This window comes from Stegodyphus dumicola, chromosome 11, assembly GCF_044657685.1.
Source record: "Stegodyphus dumicola isolate Sdum_Otavi_A_Nest chromosome 11, ASM4465768v1".
Lineage (NCBI taxonomy): Eukaryota > Metazoa > Arthropoda > Arachnida > Araneae > Eresidae > Stegodyphus > Stegodyphus dumicola.
The window spans coordinates 165,590,379-165,610,294 of NC_140778.1; the positions used below are offsets into that span (position 1 = coordinate 165,590,379).

Below are 19,916 nucleotides of genomic sequence, written 5' to 3' on the forward strand. Positions count from 1 at the left end.
GCAAGAACCTCGGCAGGAGAGAAAGGAGACAAATCGAGAGGAGGACGTTCCGATATACAGGTAGTGAAGATAGAGGAGTCGGAGTCCCTGGCGGAGTACCTTGAGGAGAATTCGAGGGCAATCTCTTCTGCAGGAATGGAGCAAGGAGGAGAGCAGTCAGAGGAAAGGAGACGGATGGCTCTGCGACGATTTCTCCGGTATAAACGTTGAATGACCCGAGGGTTAGAGGTGTTGACCGGGCGCGGAGAACCAGGCGCAGGAGGAGAAGGTGGAGGGAGCTTGACAATTTCTGAGGCAGAGTCCGTGACGTTCAGAAAGCAGACCTCAAAGGAGTCCCAAGCGTCGTCGTCAGTAATCCCAGAAGAAAAGCTGTGCAGGGAATCCCAGAAGTTCAGGAGAGCAGGCTCTGTGACAGGAATTTCGTCAGCAGGTGGAATACGAGCAGGGTCATCAGCGGCCACAACGGGGACAACCTCATGAAGGTTGACATCAGGAAACTCGGAAGCGGAGAAGTCGGCAGAAGACTGTGTCATGAGCAGGTGACGATGATGAGGAAGGAAATGCAGAGACGAGGCAATCTGGAGGAACAACAGCAAGGGAGGAGGAGGCAGCAGGCGAGGCAGAAGTCAACACTGGAGCAGGAGGAGCGGCCGAAGAGGGATGAAGAAGCCTTGGGCGAGGAGCATTAGGAGTAGTCCTGGAGACGTCATGAGGAGAAGGAGGCAGGGAGTGAGAGGCCGATACAGCAGACGAATCGGAAGAGCAAGGAGATGGGACTGGAGCAGGTGAAGAAGGAGCGTCCACAGAAGTCACGGGAGGAGCTGGAGCGGACGTAGCCGGAGATCTGGAGGACACATCAGCGGGTGAAGAAGAGGCACCAGGTGGAGGGTGCGGCTGTCGCTGTGGCACAGGAGCAGGAAGAGGAATGTCGTGGTCAATGGAAGAGTTCCTCTCAGCACGCCGGTGGAATTCGGAGTGGTTGAATAACCCTTTCCGGGAAGGACAGGAGAACGGACAAACTGTGCACTTCCAGCGGAAAGAGGCACCAGTGGAGATGACGGGAGGAGAGGTGCGGAAACAGGCATGGACAGATACCTTGTTGGCTAGCCGGGAGTTGCAAAGGCTGCACCATTTCATACATGAAGAAATGGGGGTCAGATGTTCCTGGAGAAGGTGTCTGGTGAGGGATCTCTTCATACAGGACTAGGAGTTGGAGCGGAACAGGAGGCTGCAATTGGGCTCTGTGCACATGAAGAATTCGCTTACAGGAAAGACGAGATGGAGCGTGGAACCCTCGCGGCAGGTAGTAGAAGGAATAGGAGCGCCTGAAGATGTAGCATTGGAAGGAGGCGGCGAGGCCTGAAGAGAAGTAGACGGAAGCTGCGGATGGCCAGTGGTAGAGAAGTCAGCAGCACCAGGAGAGGAGGGAGGAGGAGCAAGGCGATGACGGCGGAAGCGGTGAAAGCGTAGCTGTCTCTTGTTGAGGAACGACTTACCACACGTCGGACAGTCAACCGGAGAAGAGCAAGTGGAGACACCAGGAGACGCGGGCACGGCAGCGGGAGGAGAATTACCAGAAGCCGGGCGTGAAGGAGACACCCCGCATAGATGCAGAATCGTCGGAATATAGGAAAGACGCTCTGTCGCCAGAAGTTGCAGGAGCAGGAACAGGAGAGGAGGAAGCACTAGGAGTTCCATCAACAGAGATCGCAGAGGACGGCGAACGAACTCTTGGACTACCCGAAGGAGAAGCAGAAGTGGCAGATCGAGCAAGTAGGAACAGGAGACTTAGTCGGAGAAGTGTGCGCGCAGGAGTGTCCAGCAGCAGCACGTGACCTTGTGTGGTGACACACTGGGGAATCTGAAGAAGGGGCAGCAGTAGCAAGGATGGAGCCAGGAGAAGGTAAGGAAGGAGGCGAAGTAAGAGGCACGAGCGGTGCAGAGAGCATTTCCGGAGGAGGCGAAGTCCGGGAGCAGGAAGCGAAGACATCATTGCAGATGCGAGAGGAGGCAGACGTCCTGGCAGATATGATGGAGAGCATCTGGCACAGGGAACCATTTCTCAGCAGAGGAGGACCAGAGGGAACAGCAGAGGCAGAGATGTGGCGACGTGGAGCAGGAGCTGGGTGAAGACTACCAGACCGCGTTGTCATCACGGAGGAGTGACCCGAAGCGTGCAAATGGCTCAGACGTCTGTGTGGCGTCATGTCCAGCGATCCATCGGGGCATCCAACACTCTGGCAGTCCACCGAGGACAGGTGGCATCGGAGGGAGACCAGTAGTCGGCGACGGTATCCGAGGCGGCCGTGGAGACACAGGAATGCATGGCAAGCCGGGTGACTCTGACATCTGAAAATAGAGCTCGAAATCGAGAGTACAAATAATTAGTAATACTGCTAATTGGCAATTGGCAAGATCAAAGCGAGAATGGAGAGCAAGAGTCTTTGCAGAAGATTCGGTGGCTCTGGTAGAAAAAAAACATGACCGGGGTAGGCGGAGAAACTAGCGCGTGCAACTAGCCGATTCGGAAGGAAATTGGTGTCGAGCTAAGGATACACTCAGCCGAGTGGCCTGTCTGCAAGGATACCAATGGAGGTAAGTCCCTGGACCCACGACGAACTGGGGGTCGAGGCACCTACCGAGACTAAATGATCGAAAGGAAAAACCATTGACAGGAAAGCAAAGACGATGACCAGGACTTGGAAGATTACGCCCCACTAAAGGCCGCACCCAGCCGGGTGTCCTTTTCACATGGATGGGTAATCGGAAGCTTACTCGATCCCTGACCTGTGGCAGAACACAGGCTAAGGGCTCACGGCTACTCCGGAACACTAATCCGAGTAAGCATAAAATCCAACCAGTTAGTTCGAACCTAACCTGGACATGGGAAAAATAAATAAAACGAAACAAACGATACCAGAAAGAGGAAAGAGATAGATATGAAATAAAGGAAAGACCACGCCCACCATAATAGTGAGTTTGTGGAAAGGAAAAAATAAGGGCTCAACGAAAGTATTTTAACACTAAATAGCGAAAAAATACTTAAGAAGAGCAAGAATAGACAGGAAAGAGGTAGAAAAAGTTAGACCTCGCCCATCACATGGATTAACCGAAAACGGCTAGTTCAGTGAAAGCGGGAAAAGACACCTGCACGCTCACAGGGAAAGGAAAGATTCCTACTGACGCAAGTAAAGGTCACCAACCCATCAAGCATCAGTAGGAGAAATGAGAGGAAAAATAAAGCAAAACTTACCAAAGATCCACCTTGGCTCCGCCTTCAGCTCCGTCCTCCGGATGAGGCAAATACTCTATCAGCATATCCACCGGTGAACCTATAAAAATAAATCAAACCGGCAAATTAAGCTGATAAGAACAGAAATTTTTTATTTACAAATTATACATGCCATTTTACAAGAGTATTGAGAGACCATGGCACGTCTTTCAATAACGCACGCAGTGCGGTTTGTTGATACATAATGGAAATTTGAGGTTACATAAGATATAAAGACAGTGATATAATACAGAGGATACTCTCTCTCTCTTCAGTTCAAACGTTGCAGTTGAAAACACAGAGTGAAATATTAGGACCTTAAAACAATTAAACAAACAGAAAAATTACAAAAAACACTTTACAAATTAATTTGTAATATGTACAATCAAACAGTACTTTTTACTTTACAATTAATGATTACTTTGTATTCTACACTTCCACACTAGCGGCGGGCAAGCCATCTCAAAACTCAGAATAAACTGCTTCCTGCATAGTGCAGCCATCTATTGGCATTTTCCCAAGTTTGTTAATATTAATGTGCCAACAAAATAAATGAATGAATGAATGAATAAAAACATAAATACAACAATCCGTAACAATAATTGTAGACCATTACAATTAGCTGGCGTTTTTAAATCATACAGAGAATCAAAACAAAACATTAGGAAACAGACAGAAAAGTCTTTGTTGCTGCAGTGTGCCTACAAAGATTTTACACCCTTTCGAGAGTTATTTACAATAAAATGGCTCGTGTGTTGAAGGAAGCAATGTGTATACGCGCGCTGTAGTTTGAAAGATCTGGCAAATGTGAATAGGAATTCTCTCAAACTTACACGAAGTGAGACAAAAATGTTACTGCTAATGAAATTTGAGTAATATTTCGAGGCCGATGTTCCTTGAATCAGTCAGGCAGAATGAGTAAGTTTTCTGCGTACGGGATGAAAATGTGGATTTTATGGGATTTCTGTAAATACGAAAAAAACTTCGTATTTACAGAAACCAGAACTTGACATTGGAAAAGGACGAGGGTTAAACCCGAGGCTCCAGAATGTTCCCATTCCGAGGAAAAGAACGAGGGGCCCGAGCAATATCAAGTTAAAAAAAAGGCAGGTCGCGGCACACTCGTACAAAGGTATGATGTTGTTAGATCTTCGGTTTTCTGAAATTTGAAGGGGCCATTTCAAAAAACGTTTTCCTGAGGATGCAGTGGGGGAGTGAAGTTTCTGCTTTTTGGATATATTGTGGGCCGTATCCTGCAAGTAGTGCCATAGCAGGCCAACCCGTGGCGAGGGCGGAATAAATTCCTAACCACAAGCCTATCTGCAAAAATTAGTTTAATATCTTGACGTCATGTCGACGTCGTATCAGATATTAAGCTGATAAGAACAGAAAAATTTTTTATTGTTCAATGTTTCTTGCCATTTTACATAGTGTTGGTAAGACCATGGCATGTTATACCAACAACGCACACAGTGCGATTTTAGATTTCATATTTATTTGATATGGGAGATATATACATATTTACAAAATTTACTTAGCCGTGAAGGTCCTTTATACAAATGTTATATAATGATCGCATATTGAAAACCAGTCACTGAGTCCAACAGTGTCTATTTAGGATTGTTTTATTCCAGTGAGGTGTTCAACATATATATCCCTAGAAAATTTAATGGTTTCGCTAACTGCGAGTTTCTTTAAAAGGTTTCCATATTTGTTGCTGCACAGCCTACGTAGCACTCTGTCATTCTTGTCGTCCCAAGAGCCGAAAGAACCAATGATGATGGGATGGATCTGGACATCGGTGTAATCTCTCCTGAGCAGCTCAACAACCGGGCGATACTTGGAAATCTTTTCCTCTCTGGCGGAAGAAAAAGCAGCAAGCCTATTCTCAAACGGGATGGTGACGGGATGGAACGGGAAAAATTTTTTATTGTTCAATGTTTCTTGCCATTTTACATAGTGTTGGTAAGACCATGGCATGTTATACCAACAACGCACACAGTGCGATTTTAGATTTCATATTTATTTGATGTGGGAGATATATACATATTTACAAAATTTACAAAATTTACTTAGCCGTGAAGGTCCTTTATACAAATGTTATCCAATGATCGCATATTGAAAACCAGTCACTGAGTCCAACAGTGTCTATTTAGGATTGTTTTATTCCAGTGAGGTGATCAACATATATATCCCTAGAAAATTTAATGGTTTCGCTAACTGCGAGTTTCTTTAAAAGGTTTCCATATTTGTTGCTGCACAGCCTACGTAGCACTCTGTCATTGTTGTCGTCCCAAGAGCCGAGAGAACCAATGATGATGGGATCGATCTGGACATCGGTGTAATCTCTCCTGAGCAGCTCAACAACCGGCCGATACTTAGAAATCTTTTCCTCTCTGGCGGAAGAAAAAGCAGCAAGCCTATTCTCGAACGGGATGGTGACGTCGATTACCAGAGCGGAGGAGCCTTTGTAAAGAACCAGATCGGGGCGGAGAGAAGTACCAGGGAAGACTTGGTTGCAGAAGAGCACATCCCAGCGCCCACTCGCGGCCTTCTTCACCCGTTCAACCACAGCATTGTGACGTCGTTGGAAGATGGAAGAGTAACGCATACAGTGGTTGAGGACATGTGGGAGCGTTTCTTCACTGAAGTTGCAACGGCGACATCCACGGCGTGAATGGTCCCAGGGCTTGCAGGCATTGAGAGGTACCAGGTTCAGCCTGGCACGGTGAACAAATCTCCAGTCCGCGAAGCGCGTGAAGAACCCCTCTCTGAAGAAGTGCGAGCTCGAGCGCGAGACGGCAACACATTCAATAGCCTTACCCTGGTTCGGGAGGAGGGACAGATCTCTAATACGGGTAGCCCGTCTTAGGGTCCGGAAGGCCCGGAAGATGGTGTGCTTTTGGCTCGGGAAGATGGTGTTAGGACCACAGGAAATAGAGGGAGACCCACCAGCATCGATAGTCCAAACAATCTTGAGAAGCCGAGATGCGGACCTTGAGGCAGACTACGTAGAGGAGATGGAATTGCAAGAGGCGGCAAAGGGAGCTTCGTCGGATGCAGACAGGAACTGTGCCACTAACTCAGGAGAAGGAGCGAATCCGATGCGTGCACGGACGAAGGAGGTTAGATCATCCCAGGCGGAAGCACGAACAAAGGGATCTCTAGCGCAAAGCAGCTTGAAAGCAGAGTCGACAGCAGCGATGTCTGAATCCTCCGCAGCGAGTGGAATGCCGAGGGCACCTTTGCCGGAAAGGCCATAAAGAGATAGTTGTTAGAAGCCTCGGGAGGAAGATTCAGGGTCTTCTTGAGGGCAGGACGCAGAAAATCGTCAATCTTTCTCCAGTCTCCCTTTGCGTGCTGCGAAGTCTTCATGAAGAAGAGGAGAGAGGGAAAAAAGAAAGTCTTCAGTGCATCCAGGCGTTGCCACGGAGCGAGCTTCGAGTCCATAATCTTCTTAGCCAGGATCAAGAAATCACGTAGCTGAGCACGGAGAGGTGGAAGGTGGAAGCCCACGGGTTTGCCGAGGAAACGGAATTGATCACCATCACCGAGGGCGTGGATAGGGATGCCATCCAGGTAGAAGACGGTCGGACGCACCCTAGCAGGGCGAGAAGCATCAAGGTGAAATATGTGGCATTTACCGGGATTAAGCTGGAGACCAAGACGAGAGAAGACGTCAGAAATGTGATCCAGGTCATCCTGAAGAATGTTGGGAGAAGGAGCGAGCAGGAGGACGTCATCAGCGAAGGCGAGGACACGAGGCGAGGAAGGAGAAGAGCCAACAGAGCGGAGAACAGGATCAATGGCCAGGTTAAACAGGAGGCCGCTCAAGGGACACCCCTGACGAACACCGGCATTGATGTCTACATGGCCAGAAGCACCGTCGGAAGAGAGGAAGCAGGTAGAGGAATTCCTGTAGAGGTCTTGGATTAAGGAGACGAAGTCCTCCCCGACACCAGACGTGAGAAGTGCTGTGAAGATCGCAGAGTGCGGGATCGAGCGGAAGGCGTTGGCAATGTCGAGAGAGGCCAGACAGAGCTCAGACTTCATCCTACGGGCAAGCTGGAACTGTTGCTGGACGATGAAGTTGTGCTCAAGAACCCCATCGTGCGGCATGAATCCTTTCTGTGAGGGGTGGAGAAACTCGTCACATAACCAGTGGGTGAGCCGTTTCGCGAGACATCCAGAGAAAAGGCGAGCAATAGAAGAACTGAGGGCAATTGGCCTCCAGTTGTCAATCACCGACGGGTCCCCTTTCTTGAAGATGAGGAACGAGCGGGAAGATTTCCATGAAGACGGAACACGCCGGAAGCGAAGACAGATGTTGAATATCTCACACAAGATCTTGCAGTCTGGATCAGCGTCTCGCCAGTGGGCATACGAGAGGCGGTCAGGGCCGGGCGCAGAGTTCTCACAGGAGCGAAGCATGGCAAGAACCTCGGCAGGAGAGAAAGGAGACAAATCGAGAGGAGGACGTTCCGATATACAGGTAGTGAAGATAGAGGAGTCGGAGTCCCTGGCGGAGTACCTTGAGGAGAATTCGAGGGCAATCTCTTCTGCAGGAATGGAGCAAGGAGGAGAGCAGTCAGAGGAAAGGAGACGGATGGCTCTGCGACGATTTCTCCGGTATAAACGTTGAATGACCCGAGGGTTAGAGGTGTTGACCGGGCGCGGAGAACCAGGCGCAGGAGGAGAAGGTGGAGGGAGCTTGACAATTTCTGAGGCAGACTCCGTGACGTTCAGAAAGCAGACCTCAAAGGAGTCCCAAGCGTCGTCGTCAGTAATCCCAGAAGAAAAGCTGTGCAGGGAATCCCAGAAGTTCAGGAGAGCAGGCTCTGTGACAGGAATTTCGTCAGCAGGAGGAATACGAGCAGGGTCATCAGCGGCCACAACGGGGACAACCTCATGAAGGTTGACATCAGGAAACTCGGAAGCGGAGAAGTCGGCAGAAGACTGTGTCATGAGCAGGTGACGATGATGAGGAAGGAAATGCAGAGACGAGGCAATCTGGAGGAACAACAGCAAGGGAGGAGGAGGCAGCAGGCGAGGCAGAAGTCAACACTGGAGCAGGAGGAGCGGCCGAAGAGGGATGAAGAAGCCTTGGGCGAGGAGCATTAGGAGTAGTCCTGGAGACGTCATGAGGAGAAGGAGGCAGGGAGTGAGAGGCCGATACAGCAGACGAATCGGAAGAGCAAGGAGATGGGACTGGAGCAGGTGAAGAAGGAGCGTCCACAGAAGTCACGGGAGGAGCTGGAGCGGACGTAGCCGGAGATCTGGAGGACACATCAGCGGGTGAAGAAGAGGCACCAGGTGGAGGGTGCGGCTGTCGCTGTGGCACAGGAGCAGGAAGAGGAATGTCGTGGTCAATGGAAGAGTTCCTCTCAGCACGCCGGTGGAATTCGGAGTGGTTGAATAACCCTTTCCGGGAAGGACAGGAGAACGGACAAACTGTGCACTTCCAGCGGAAAGAGGCACCAGTGGAGATGACGGGAGGAGAGGTGCGGAAACAGGCATGGACAGATACCTTGTTGGCTAGCCGGGAGTTGCAAAGGCTGCACCATTTCATACATGAAGAAATGGGGGTCAGATGTTCCTGGAGAAGGTGTCTGGTGAGGGATCTCTTCATACAGGACTAGGAGTTGGAGCGGAACAGGAGGCTGCAATTGGGCTCTGTGCACATGAAGAATTCGCTTACAGGAAAGACGAGATGGAGCGTGGAACCCTCGCGGCAGGTAGTAGAAGGAATAGGAGCGCCTGAAGATGTAGCATTGGAAGGAGGCGGCGAGGCCTGAAGAGAAGTAGACGGAAGCTGCGGATGGCCAGTGGTAGAGAAGTCAGCAGCACCAGGAGAGGAGGGAGGAGGAGCAAGGCGATGACGGCGGAAGCGGTGAAAGCGTAGCTGTCTCTTGTTGAGGAACGACTTACCACACGTCGGACAGTCAACCGGAGAAGAGCAAGTGGAGACACCAGGAGACGCGGGCACGGCAGCGGGAGGAGAATTACCAGAAGCCGGGCGTGAAGGAGACACCCCGCATAGATGCAGAATCGTCGGAATATAGGAAAGACGCTCTGTCGCCAGAAGTTGCAGGAGCAGGAACAGGAGAGGAGGAAGCACTAGGAGTTCCATCAACAGAGATCGCAGAGGACGGCGAACGAACTCTTGGACTACCCGAAGGAGAAGCAGAAGTGGCAGATCGAGCAAGTAGGAACAGGAGACTTAGTCGGAGAAGTGTGCGCGCAGGAGTGTCCAGCAGCAGCACGTGACCTTGTGTGGTGACACACTGGGGAATCTGAAGAAGGGGCAGCAGTAGCAAGGATGGAGCCAGGAGAAGGTAAGGAAGGAGGCGAAGTAAGAGGCACGAGCGGTGCAGAGAGCATTTCCGGAGGAGGCGAAGTCCGGGAGCAGGAAGCGAAGACATCATTGCAGATGCGAGAGGAGGCAGACGTCCTGGCAGATATGATGGAGAGCATCTGGCACAGGGAACCATTTCTCAGCAGAGGAGGACCAGAGGGAACAGCAGAGGCAGAGATGTGGCGACGTGGAGCAGGAGCTGGGTGAAGACTACCAGACCGCGTTGTCATCACGGAGGAGTGACCCGAAGCGTGCAAATGGCTCAGACGTCTGTGTGGCGTCATGTCCAGCGATCCATCGGGGCATCCAACACTCTGTGGCAGTCCACCAAGGACAGGTGGCATCGGAGGGAGACCAGTAGTCGGCGACGGTATTCGAGGCGGCCGTGAGACACAGGAATGCATGGCAAGCCGGGTGACTCTGACATCTGAAAATAGAGCTCGAAATCGAGAGTACAAATAATTAGTAATACTGCTAATTGGCAATTGGCAAGATCAAAGCGAGAATGGAGAGCAAGAGTCTTTGCAGAAGATTCGGTGGCTCTGGTAGAAAAAAAACATGACCGGGGTAGGCGGAGAAACTAGCGCGTGCAACTAGCCGATTCGGAAGGAAATTGGTGTCGAGCTAAGGATACACTCAGCCGAGTGGCCTGTCTGCAAGGATACCAATGGAGGTAAGTCCCTGGACCCACGACGAACTGGGGGTCGAGGCACCTACCGAGACTAAATGATCGAAAGGAAAAACCATTGACAGGAAAGCAAAGACGATGACCAGGACTTGGAAGATTACGCCCCACTAAAGGCCGCACCCAGCCGGGTGTCCTTTTCACATGGATGGGTAATCGGAAGCTTACTCGATCCCTGACCTGTGGCAGAACACAGGCTAAGGGCTCACGGCTACTCCGGAACACTAATCCGAGTAAGCATAAAATCCAACCAGTTAGTTCGAACCTAACCTGGACATGGGAAAAATAAATAAAACGAAACAAACGATACCAGAAAGAGGAAAGAGATAGATATGAAATAAAGGAAAGACCACGCCCACCATAATAGTGAGTTTGTGGAAAGGAAAAAATAAGGGCTCAACGAAAGTATTTTAACACTAAATAGCGAAAAAATACTTAAGAAGAGCAAGAATAGACAGGAAAGAGGTAGAAAAAGTTAGACCTCGCCCATCACATGGATTAACCGAAAACGGCTAGTTCAGTGAAAGCGGGAAAAGACACCTGCACGCTCACAGGGAAAGGAAAGATTCCTACTGACGCAAGTAAAGGTCACCAACCCATCAAGCATCAGTAGGAGAAATGAGAGGAAAAATAAAGCAAAACTTACCAAAGATCCACCTTGGCTCCGCCTTCAGCTCCGTCCTCCGGATGAGGCAAATACTCTATCAGCATATCCACCGGTGAACCTATAAAAATAAATCAAACCGGCAAATTAAGCTGATAAGAACAGAAATTTTTTATTTACAAATTATACATGCCATTTTACAAGAGTATTGAGAGACCATGGCACGTCTTTCAATAACGCACGCAGTGCGGTTTGTTGATACATAATGGAAATTTGAGGTTACATAAGATATAAAGACAGTGATATAATACAGAGGATACTCTCTCTCTCTTCAGTTCAAACGTTGCAGTTGAAAACACAGAGTGAAATATTAGGACCTTAAAACAATTAAACAAACAGAAAAATTACAAAAAACACTTTACAAATTAATTTGTAATATGTACAATCAAACAGTACTTTTTACTTTACAATTAATGATTACTTTGTATTCTACACTTCCACACTAGCGGCGGGCAAGCCATCTCAAAACTCAGAATAAACTGCTTCCTGCATAGTGCAGCCATCTATTGGCATTTTCCCAAGTTTGTTAATATTAATGTGCCAACAAAATAAATGAATGAATGAATGAATAAAAACATAAATACAACAATCCGTAACAATAATTGTAGACCATTACAATTAGCTGGCGTTTTTAAATCATACAGAGAATCAAAACAAAACATTAGGAAACAGACAGAAAAGTCTTTGTTGCTGCAGTGTGCCTACAAAGATTTTACACCCTTTCGAGAGTTATTTACAATAAAATGGCTCGTGTGTTGAAGGAAGCAATGTGTATACGCGCGCTGTAGTTTGAAAGATCTGGCAAATGTGAATAGGAATTCTCTCAAACTTACACGAAGTGAGACAAAAATGTTACTGCTAATGAAATTTGAGTAATATTTCGAGGCCGATGTTCCTTGAATCAGTCAGGCAGAATGAGTAAGTTTTCTGCGTACGGGATGAAAATGTGGATTTTATGGGATTTCTGTAAATACGAAAAAAACTTCGTATTTACAGAAACCAGAACTTGACATTGGAAAAGGACGAGGGTTAAACCCGAGGCTCCAGAATGTTCCCATTCCGAGGAAAAGAACGAGGGGCCCGAGCAATATCAAGTTAAAAAAAAGGCAGGTCGCGGCACACTCGTACAAAGGTATGATGTTGTTAGATCTTCGGTTTTCTGAAATTTGAAGGGGCCATTTCAAAAAACGTTTTCCTGAGGATGCAGTGGGGGAGTGAAGTTTCTGCTTTTTGGATATATTGTGGGCCGTATCCTGCAAGTAGTGCCATAGCAGGCCAACCCGTGGCGAGGGCGGAATAAATTCCTAACCACAAGCCTATCTGCAAAAATTAGTTTAATATCTTGACGTCATGTCGACGTCGTATCAGATATTAAGCTGATAAGAACAGAAAAATTTTTTATTGTTCAATGTTTCTTGCCATTTTACATAGTGTTGGTAAGACCATGGCATGTTATACCAACAACGCACACAGTGCGATTTTAGATTTCATATTTATTTGATATGGGAGATATATACATATTTACAAAATTTACTTAGCCGTGAAGGTCCTTTATACAAATGTTATATAATGATCGCATATTGAAAACCAGTCACTGAGTCCAACAGTGTCTATTTAGGATTGTTTTATTCCAGTGAGGTGTTCAACATATATATCCCTAGAAAATTTAATGGTTTCGCTAACTGCGAGTTTCTTTAAAAGGTTTCCATATTTGTTGCTGCACAGCCTACGTAGCACTCTGTCATTCTTGTCGTCCCAAGAGCCGAAAGAACCAATGATGATGGGATGGATCTGGACATCGGTGTAATCTCTCCTGAGCAGCTCAACAACCGGGCGATACTTGGAAATCTTTTCCTCTCTGGCGGAAGAAAAAGCAGCAAGCCTATTCTCAAACGGGATGGTGACGGGATGGAACGGGAAAAATTTTTTATTGTTCAATGTTTCTTGCCATTTTACATAGTGTTGGTAAGACCATGGCATGTTATACCAACAACGCACACAGTGCGATTTTAGATTTCATATTTATTTGATGTGGGAGATATATACATATTTACAAAATTTACAAAATTTACTTAGCCGTGAAGGTCCTTTATACAAATGTTATCCAATGATCGCATATTGAAAACCAGTCACTGAGTCCAACAGTGTCTATTTAGGATTGTTTTATTCCAGTGAGGTGTTCAACATATATATCCCTAGAAAATTTAATGGTTTCGCTAACTGCGAGTTTCTTTAAAAGGTTTCCATATTTGTTGCTGCACAGCCTACGTAGCACTCTGTCATTGTTGTCGTCCCAAGAGCCGAGAGAACCAATGATGATGGGATCGATCTGGACATCGGTGTAATCTCTCCTGAGCAGCTCAACAACCGGCCGATACTTAGAAATCTTTTCCTCTCTGGCGGAAGAAAAAGCAGCAAGCCTATTCTCGAACGGGATGGTGACGTCGATTACCAGAGCGGAGGAGCCTTTGTAAAGAACCAGATCGGGGCGGAGAGAAGTACCAGGGAAGACTTGGTTGCAGAAGAGCACATCCCAGCGCCCACTCGCGGCCTTCTTCACCCGTTCAACCACAGCATTGTGACGTCGTTGGAAGATGGAAGAGTAACGCATACAGTGGTTGAGGACATGTGGGAGCGTTTCTTCACTGAAGTTGCAACGGCGACATCCACGGCGTGAATGGTCCCAGGGCTTGCAGGCATTGAGAGGTACCAGGTTCAGCCTGGCACGGTGAACAAATCTCCAGTCCGCGAAGCGCGTGAAGAACCCCTCTCTGAAGAAGTGCGAGCTCGAGCGCGAGACGGCAACACATTCAATAGCCTTACCCTGGTTCGGGAGGAGGGACAGATCTCTAATACGGGTAGCCCGTCTTAGGGTCCGGAAGGCCCGGAAGATGGTGTGCTTTTGGCTCGGGAAGATGGTGTTAGGACCACAGGAAATAGAGGGAGACCCACCAGCATCGATAGTCCAAACAATCTTGAGAAGCCGAGATGCGGACCTTGAGGCAGACTACGTAGAGGAGATGGAATTGCAAGAGGCGGCAAAGGGAGCTTCGTCGGATGCAGACAGGAACTGTGCCACTAACTCAGGAGAAGGAGCGAATCCGATGCGTGCACGGACGAAGGAGGTTAGATCATCCCAGGCGGAAGCACGAACAAAGGGATCTCTAGCGCAAAGCAGCTTGAAAGCAGAGTCGACAGCAGCGATGTCTGAATCCTCCGCAGCGAGTGGAATGCCGAGGGCACCTTTGCCGGAAAGGCCATAAAGAGATAGTTGTTAGAAGCCTCGGGAGGAAGATTCAGGGTCTTCTTGAGGGCAGGACGCAGAAAATCGTCAATCTTTCTCCAGTCTCCCTTTGCGTGCTGCGAAGTCTTCATGAAGAAGAGGAGAGAGGGAAAAAAGAAAGTCTTCAGTGCATCCAGGCGTTGCCACGGAGCGAGCTTCGAGTCCATAATCTTCTTAGCCAGGATCAAGAAATCACGTAGCTGAGCACGGAGAGGTGGAAGGTGGAAGCCCACGGGTTTGCCGAGGAAACGGAATTGATCACCATCACCGAGGGCGTGGATAGGGATGCCATCCAGGTAGAAGACGGTCGGACGCACCCTAGCAGGGCGAGAAGCATCAAGGTGAAATATGTGGCATTTACCGGGATTAAGCTGGAGACCAAGACGAGAGAAGACGTCAGAAATGTGATCCAGGTCATCCTGAAGAATGTTGGGAGAAGGAGCGAGCAGGAGGACGTCATCAGCGAAGGCGAGGACACGAGGCGAGGAAGGAGAAGAGCCAACAGAGCGGAGAACAGGATCAATGGCCAGGTTAAACAGGAGGCCGCTCAAGGGACACCCCTGACGAACACCGGCATTGATGTCTACATGGCCAGAAGCACCGTCGGAAGAGAGGAAGCAGGTAGAGGAATTCCTGTAGAGGTCTTGGATTAAGGAGACGAAGTCCTCCCCGACACCAGACGTGAGAAGTGCTGTGAAGATCGCAGAGTGCGGGATCGAGCGGAAGGCGTTGGCAATGTCGAGAGAGGCCAGACAGAGCTCAGACTTCATCCTACGGGCAAGCTGGAACTGTTGCTGGACGATGAAGTTGTGCTCAAGAACCCCATCGTGCGGCATGAATCCTTTCTGTGAGGGGTGGAGAAACTCGTCACATAACCAGTGGGTGAGCCGTTTCGCGAGACATCCAGAGAAAAGGCGAGCAATAGAAGAACTGAGGGCAATTGGCCTCCAGTTGTCAATCACCGACGGGTCCCCTTTCTTGAAGATGAGGAACGAGCGGGAAGATTTCCATGAAGACGGAACACGCCGGAAGCGAAGACAGATGTTGAATATCTCACACAAGATCTTGCAGTCTGGATCAGCGTCTCGCCAGTGGGCATACGAGAGGCGGTCAGGGCCGGGCGCAGAGTTCTCACAGGAGCGAAGCTTGGCAAGAACCTCGGCAGGAGAGAAAGGAGACAAATCGAGAGGAGGACGTTCCGATATACAGGTAGTGAAGATAGAGGAGTCGGAGTCCCTGGCGGAGTACCTTGAGGAGAATTCGAGGGCAATCTCTTCTGCAGGAATGGAGCAAGGAGGAGAGCAGTCAGAGGAAAGGAGACGGATGGCTCTGCGACGATTTCTCCGGTATAAACGTTGAATGACCCGAGGGTTAGAGGTGTTGACCGGGCGCGGAGAACCAGGCGCAGGAGGAGAAGGTGGAGGGAGCTTGACAATTTCTGAGGCAGACTCCGTGACGTTCAGAAAGCAGACCTCAAAGGAGTCCCAAGCGTCGTCGTCAGTAATCCCAGAAGAAAAGCTGTGCAGGGAATCCCAGAAGTTCAGGAGAGCAGGCTCTGTGACAGGAATTTCGTCAGCAGGAGGAATACGAGCAGGGTCATCAGCGGCCACAACGGGGACAACCTCATGAAGGTTGACATCAGGAAACTCGGAAGCGGAGAAGTCGGCAGAAGACTGTGTCATGAGCAGGTGACGATGATGAGGAAGGAAATGCAGAGACGAGGCAATCTGGAGGAACAACAGCAAGGGAGGAGGAGGCAGCAGGCGAGGCAGAAGTCAACACTGGAGCAGGAGGAGCGGCCGAAGAGGGATGAAGAAGCCTTGGGCGAGGAGCATTAGGAGTAGTCCTGGAGACGTCATGAGGAGAAGGAGGCAGGGAGTGAGAGGCCGATACAGCAGACGAATCGGAAGAGCAAGGAGATGGGACTGGAGCAGGTGAAGAAGGAGCGTCCACAGAAGTCACGGGAGGAGCTGGAGCGGACGTAGCCGGAGATCTGGAGGACACATCAGCGGGTGAAGAAGAGGCACCAGGTGGAGGGTGCGGCTGTCGCTGTGGCACAGGAGCAGGAAGAGGAATGTCGTGGTCAATGGAAGAGTTCCTCTCAGCACGCCGGTGGAATTCGGAGTGGTTGAATAACCCTTTCCGGGAAGGACAGGAGAACGGACAAACTGTGCACTTCCAGCGGAAAGAGGCACCAGTGGAGATGACGGGAGGAGAGGTGCGGAAACAGGCATGGACAGATACCTTGTTGGCTAGCCGGGAGTTGCAAAGGCTGCACCATTTCATACATGAAGAAATGGGGGTCAGATGTTCCTGGAGAAGGTGTCTGGTGAGGGATCTCTTCATACAGGACTAGGAGTTGGAGCGGAACAGGAGGCTGCAATTGGGCTCTGTGCACATGAAGAATTCGCTTACAGGAAAGACGAGATGGAGCGTGGAACCCTCGCGGCAGGTAGTAGAAGGAATAGGAGCGCCTGAAGATGTAGCATTGGAAGGAGGCGGCGAGGCCTGAAGAGAAGTAGACGGAAGCTGCGGATGGCCAGTGGTAGAGAAGTCAGCAGCACCAGGAGAGGAGGGAGGAGGAGCAAGGCGATGACGGCGGAAGCGGTGAAAGCGTAGCTGTCTCTTGTTGAGGAACGACTTACCACACGTCGGACAGTCAACCGGAGAAGAGCAAGTGGAGACACCAGGAGACGCGGGCACGGCAGCGGGAGGAGAATTACCAGAAGCCGGGCGTGAAGGAGACACCCCGCATAGATGCAGAATCGTCGGAATATAGGAAAGACGCTCTGTCGCCAGAAGTTGCAGGAGCAGGAACAGGAGAGGAGGAAGCACTAGGAGTTCCATCAACAGAGATCGCAGAGGACGGCGAACGAACTCTTGGACTACCCGAAGGAGAAGCAGAAGTGGCAGATCGAGCAAGTAGGAACAGGAGACTTAGTCGGAGAAGTGTGCGCGCAGGAGTGTCCAGCAGCAGCACGTGACCTTGTGTGGTGACACACTGGGGAATCTGAAGAAGGGGCAGCAGTAGCAAGGATGGAGCCAGGAGAAGGTAAGGAAGGAGGCGAAGTAAGAGGCACGAGCGGTGCAGAGAGCATTTCCGGAGGAGGCGAAGTCCGGGAGCAGGAAGCGAAGACATCATTGCAGATGCGAGAGGAGGCAGACGTCCTGGCAGATATGATGGAGAGCATCTGGCACAGGGAACCATTTCTCAGCAGAGGAGGACCAGAGGGAACAGCAGAGGCAGAGATGTGGCGACGTGGAGCAGGAGCTGGGTGAAGACTACCAGACCGCGTTGTCATCACGGAGGAGTGACCCGAAGCGTGCAAATGGCTCAGACGTCTGTGTGGCGTCATGTCCAGCGATCCATCGGGGCATCCAACACTCTGTGGCAGTCCACCAAGGACAGGTGGCATCGGAGGGAGACCAGTAGTCGGCGACGGTATCCGAGGCGGCCGTGGAGACACAGGAATGCATGGCAAGCCGGGTGACTCTGACATCTGAAAATAGAGCTCGAAATCGAGAGTACAAATAATTAGTAATACTGCTAATTGGCAATTGGCAAGATCAAAGCGAGAATGGAGAGCAAGAGTCTTTGCAGAAGATTCGGTGGCTCTGGTAGAAAAAAAACATGACCGGGGTAGGCGGAGAAACTAGCGCGTGCAACTAGCCGATTCGGAAGGAAATTGGTGTCGAGCTAAGGATACACTCAGCCGAGTGGCCTGTCTGCAAGGATACCAATGGAGGTAAGTCCCTGGACCCACGACGAACTGGGGGTCGAGGCACCTACCGAGACTAAATGATCGAAAGGAAAAACCATTGACAGGAAAGCAAAGACGATGACCAGGACTTGGAAGATTACGCCCCACTAAAGGCCGCACCCAGCCGGGTGTCCTTTTCACATGGATGGGTAATCGGAAGCTTACTCGATCCCTGACCTGTGGCAGAACACAGGCTAAGGGCTCACGGCTACTCCGGAACACTAATCCGAGTAAGCATAAAATCCAACCAGTTAGTTCGAACCTAACCTGGACATGGGAAAAATAAATAAAACGAAACAAACGATACCAGAAAGAGGAAAGAGATAGATATGAAATAAAGGAAAGACCACGCCCACCATAATAGTGAGTTTGTGGAAAGGAAAAAATAAGGGCTCAACGAAAGTATTTTAACACTAAATAGCGAAAAAATACTTAAGAAGAGTAAGAATAGACAGGAAAGAGGTAGAAAAAGTTAGACCTCGCCCATCACATGGATTAACCGAAAACGGCTAGTTCAGTGAAAGCGGGAAAAGACACCTGCACGCTCACAGGGAAAGGAAAGATTCCTACTGACGCAAGTAAAGGTCACCAACCCATCAAGCATCAGTAGGAGAAATGAGAGGAAAAATAAAGCAAAACTTACCAAAGATCCACCTTGGCTCCGCCTTCAGCTCCGTCCTCCGGATGAGGCAAATACTCTATCAGCATATCCACCGGTGAACCTATAAAAATAAATCAAACCGGCAAATTAAGCTGATAAGAACAGAAATTTTTTATTTACAAATTATACATGCCATTTTACAAGAGTATTGAGAGACCATGGCACGTCTTTCAATAACGCACGCAGTGCGGTTTGTTGATACATAATGGAAATTTGAGGTTACATAAGATATAAAGACAGTGATATAATACAGAGGATACTCTCTCTCTCTTCAGTTCAAACGTTGCAGTTGAAAACACAGAGTGAAATATTAGGACCTTAAAACAATTAAACAAACAGAAAAATTACAAAAAACACTTTACAAATTAATTTGTAATATGTACAATCAAACAGTACTTTTTACTTTACAATTAATGATTACTTTGTATTCTACACTTCCACACTAGCGGCGGGCAAGCCATCTCAAAACTCAGAATAAACTGCTTCCTGCATAGTGCAGCCATCTATTGGCATTTTCCCAAGTTTGTTAATATTAATGTGCCAACAAAATAAATGAATGAATGAATGAATAAAAACATAAATACAACAATCCGTAACAATAATTGTAGACCATTACAATTAGCTGGCGTTTTTAAATCATACAGAGAATCAAAACAAAACATTAGGAAACAGACAGAAAAGTCTTTGTTGCTGCAGTGTGCCTACAAAGATTTTACACCCTTTCGAGAGTTATTTACAATAAAATGGCTCGTGTGTTGAAGGAAGCAATGTGTATACGCGCGCTGTAGTTTGAAAGATCTGGCAAATGTGAATAGGAATTCTCTCAAACTTACACGAAGTGAGACAAAAATGTTACTGCTAATGAAATTTGAGTAATATTTCGAGGCCGATGTTCCTTGAATCAGTCAGGCAGAATGAGTAAGTTTTCTGCGTACGGGATGAAAATGTGGATTTTATGGGATTTCTGTAAATACGAAAAAAACTTCGTATTTACAGAAACCAGAACTTGACATTGGAAAAGGACGAGGGTTAAACCCGAGGCTCCAGAATGTTCCCATTCCGAGGAAAAGAACGAGGGGCCCGAGCAATATCAAGTTAAAAAAAAGGCAGGTCGCGGCACACTCGTACAAAGGTATGATGTTGTTAGATCTTCGGTTTTCTGAAATTTGAAGGGGCCATTTCAAAAAACGTTTTCCTGAGGATGCAGTGGGGGAGTGAAGTTTCTGCTTTTTGGAT

At 48.8% G+C, this 19,916-nt stretch overlaps 2 pseudogenes; both read right to left on the reverse strand.

The window, feature by feature from the left end:
* Positions 1 to 4,507: 4,507 nt before the first annotated feature.
* On the reverse strand, positions 4,508 to 4,685 carry LOC146994524 (U2 spliceosomal RNA; annotated as a pseudogene).
* A 7,526-nt stretch (positions 4,686 to 12,211) lies between these two features.
* Positions 12,212 to 12,389, reverse strand: LOC146994525 (U2 spliceosomal RNA; annotated as a pseudogene).
* Between the last annotated feature and the right edge of the window lie 7,527 nt (positions 12,390 to 19,916).